Source organism: Microtus ochrogaster, chromosome 10, assembly GCF_000317375.1.
Source record: "Microtus ochrogaster isolate Prairie Vole_2 chromosome 10, MicOch1.0, whole genome shotgun sequence".
Classification (NCBI taxonomy): Eukaryota; Metazoa; Chordata; class Mammalia; order Rodentia; family Cricetidae; genus Microtus; species Microtus ochrogaster.
The window spans coordinates 49,197,281-49,201,782 of record NC_022016.1 but is presented as its reverse complement, the minus strand read 5'-3'; positions in this window follow the sequence as shown (position 1 = coordinate 49,201,782).

Below are 4,502 nucleotides of genomic sequence, written 5' to 3'. Positions count from 1 at the left end.
GACGAGGACACTCAGCACGCTGGTGGCTGCAGTTGGCCCCTTGTGACGGCCAATATTGCCAACTTGATAGGATCCAGATTCACCTGGGTGACGAGCCTTGGGGCACACCTGTGACAGATTATCTAGATTAGGTTAGTCGAAGTGAGAAGACTCATCCCAAATATGGGTCACGCCAATTTCCCGGGCTGGGAGCTGGACTGGATTGAAAGGGGAAGGCTGGCGTTGCTGAGACCAACCTGACAGCCTGAATCCTCTCCCCAGGACCCTTGTGTTGGGAGAGAACTGGGTCCTACAAGTTGTCCTCTGACCTCTGCATGCACACCGTGACACGTGAGCACACAAACACAGACGTGCGCATGCGTGCACATGCACACACACACACACACACATACACACACACACACACACATGTTAAGGTTTTGAAGGAGAAAGCTAGCGAACATGGGCATTCATCTCTCCTTTCTGATGGCAGATGACACGCAATGTGACCAGTTGCCCCAGGTCCCCTACACCACACCCTCCACCACCGTGATGGACCCTCAGCTGTAGTCTTTAAGCCAATTTGTCAAGTATCTGCCCAGCAACCTGGAAAGTTATTAATACGCCCCTGAAGAAGAACTGATCCTTTTTCCCGTTTCTTATTTTTTATTTTTTAATTTGAGACAGGGCTTCACACTGTAAACCAGGCTGGTCTGGAATCTGCTGTATGGCCTAGGATGGCTTTGAACACATAGAAATCCTCCTGTCTCAGCCTCTCAATTGTTGTGATTGCAGGAGTGACCCCTGCCTGAGTTGAGCATAGGTCACCATGCCCTGTAGGTTACATCTTTTTTTTTCTCAATAGAATCAGGCTTTGGGACAGTTTGCTGACCCTAAAAGCTCAACCACCTTCCACAACCTCTAAGACGCCAGTTCGAATCTTCCAGTTCTCAACAGGCTTGGAGTAATTGGGTTTCCTGTCACTCAGCAGAATGTGTGGGCACTTGTCTCTCGCCGTTGCCCCCTGGTGTGGGAGGTGATGCACCAGTTGCTTCCAGCCCAGACCCCACTGAAGAACAGAGCTACCTTGCCTGGCTAAAGCAAACGGAGTGCCACGATATATGTGGAGTACAAAAGAAGTCCCCACGAGACTGAATGAGGATGGAACTGCCCCTCAATCCTGTACCACTGGGTATCTGAGCCAGCTTGCCTGGGTTCAGATCCCAGCTTTACACTGACTAGCTGTGTGGCTGCAGACAAGTATTGGGCAATGTATCCAAGGTGTTTTAGCTTGGCTATACGCACACATATCTTTGCTGAGTTGTGATCTGATGCTATACCCTGGATTTTGTAGATGGTGGGTGTGACAGCCACCCAAGAATGTGTCAGTGTCACGGGGGAAGAGGAAGCCTTGTTCACCACATTGCACAATGCCCCTTATCTCTGGTTTCCCTATGCCCTACTCCTGGAGCTGGCATCAGAAAGACGATGTCTCCCTGACCAGCACACACACACATCTGGGATCTACTAAAGACCCTTGTGGCCACTGGGAATCTGGAAATGAAACAAAGTGGGCACTGGCCCAAGTCCAGAGCCCTCCCTTTCCTCACTGGGTGCTTTCTTCTTTGAAAACAGTTATTTTAAGATGGTGTGTAACGCACATTTGTAATCTCAGTAGTCAGGGAGCTGAGGCAGGAGGATGATGAGTTGGAGGCTAGCCTGGGCTATGTAACAAATTTGAGGCCAACCTGAGTTGGACACAGTAGAACCTGTCTAAAAAAAATGTATAAAACTATATATAAACCTCATTTGTTTTTTGCTTTTGAATAGAGATAGTTTCCCAGGGAGGGGATGGAGAAAGGTTGATGGATGGGAACTTTGTTACAGTCAGACAGGAGCAGGAAATTCTGGGGTGCTATTGCATAGGAGGGAGACGGCAGATAAAGATAGCATACTGTACATTTCATAAAGCTAGAAGATTTTGAAAGTTTCGCCATAAAGAAATGATAGCGACTGGGAGAAGGTGTGTTTAACCCAACGTGAGCGTTACACAATGTGCTCACATGTCAGCACAAGACATGATACCCATTCATATCTGCAACCTTTCATTTTTAAACTTAAAAAAGAATCTCTACATGGCCTGGTGCCTTCGACTTATAATACTAGCTATTCGGGAAGCTGAGGCAGGAGGGTCATGAGTTCAAGGCCAGCCAAGGCTATAGAGTGAGTTCAAGATCAGCCTGGACAGAAAGCGCGACCCTACCTCAACATAAGAAAGAAAAGGAGGCTGGGATGTAGCTCAGTGGGAAACAGCTTGCCTAGCATGTACGAGTCTGTGTTCAAGCCCCAGTACCATCACCAAATAAAAGATGAAAATGTTACATGGCTCTGTTTTTATTTTAAAATTTATGCATATTGATTAGTTTTTTAAAAAATTAAACATTTGTTGTTTACTTCTGTAGATTTTGGGGTATGAATCTGTGTGTGTATTTATGTGAGTATATATATACACATATAATATATGTGCTTTAAAAATATATATGTATATATATGCATTTTTACACTTATTATGTGTGTGCATGCATGTGTTCATGCATTCCCTCCATCTACCATGTGGGTCTCAGGCATCAAACTTAGCTCAGCAGCTCAGCAGCAAGAGTCTTTACCCACTGATCTGTCTTGCTGGCCCACACATGATTCTATTAGAGGAAACACTGAAACAGAAGTGAGGGACCTCACATAGGAAGAGCTGGCATGCTCCATTATGCACACCCTTTGGGAAATGAAATTTCAGAAAAGGAGAATTAAGGCACAATTTTTTTGTTGTTGCTGAGCATATGCTATTCACACACAAATAATGGGTTTTGACTGCATTTCTGTGCTGATATATGATGTACTTTTGATCTATGGCACAGTTGTTCTTTAATTTTTTTGTTATTTTACTTTTTTAAAAAATTATTTTTAATTATGTGAATGTGTGTGCACCTGTATAAGAGTAAGTGTACCTGAGTGCAGGTGCTGTTACAGGCCAGAAGAGGGCGCCAGATCCCCTGCTGCTGATACAGGGACTTGTGAGCTGCCTAACATGGGTGCTAGGCACTGAACCTAGGTCCTCTGCAAGAGCAGCCAGAGCTCTTCATTTCTGAAACATCTCTCCAGCCCTGTTTCTTTTTAATTAAAAAATTGTTATTTCACCTTTTCCCTTAGTTACTGAAAACAATTTAATATGATAATAACAATAACCTCATTCTTCCAGCAAAACTTCTGTGATGTGTTCTGATATTTTCTAGTTTTTTTTTTATGTGCCGAGAATGCATATGTGAACAAAATGAGCAAAAGATCCTCTTAAAGGAACCATCAAGCCTCTTAGGTCACTGAGAGTGACCATTTCAGAGCCGCAGAGAGAGCAAGGCACCAGGCAGAGGTCACAGTGGAAAGGGTGGCTGTAGAAACCTTCTCTGAAGCAGTGACTCTGGGACCTGGGTAGTGAGACTGGGGATCCGGGCAGAGAAAACAGGAAGTGCAAAGGCCCTGGGGTTGTAGAAAGTTTAAGGACAGCAAACAGGGCAGTGTTGCCGAAGCCTGGTGAGGGGTCAGACTATGCCGAGATTTTGTTTTAAGCGTTTGTCTCTGATCTTACCATTAGGAAGCCTCACTGGTTGCTGAGGGAGAGAGGAAGTAGAGGAAGGCGGAAGGCGGGAACAAAGGACAACAGCAAGAACCCAGGTGGCCTGCAGGAGGGCTGCCACAGACCTGCAGAGCCCTGCCTGGGTGGATTCAGACTTAGTTTTAAAGTGAGATACATCAGAACAAAGGTACAGGCCTGTCTTTCCAACCACTCAGGGGGCTGAGGCAGGAGGACGACAAGTTCAGTGTCTGCCTGGCTTACACAGTAAGTTCAAGGCCAGCATGGGATACAGTGCAGTGGTGAAACCGCTTCCTCAGCATGTGTGTCTCTGGTCTAATCCTCAGACAGCAAAGGATTGAAAAAACAAAACCAGCCAGACTGAGAAAGGAGAAAGACAGTGGTCATGGTCACCGCTGAGGTACAGTTAGGGACCACCGAGGTGGCTCAGATTGTAAAGGCACTTGCTTCCGAGGCTGACACCTGAGAGCAAGAAGATGAGTGACCTCCACACGCATGCTATGATATGCATGTGCACACACGCATACATATACACAGATACACACATACATATGCACAGATACACACATACATATGCACAGATACACACATACATATGCACAGATACACACATACATATGCACAGATACACACATACATATACACAGATACACACATACAGATACACATATACACACATACATATACACAGATACACACATACATATACACATATACACACATACATATACACAGATACACACATACATATACACATATACACACATACATATACACAGATACACACATACCATACATATACACAGAAAAACACACACATTAGATAAGTAAGATAAAAGTGAAGGTCATTTCCCACTGACCACCTAGTAACTCCCAG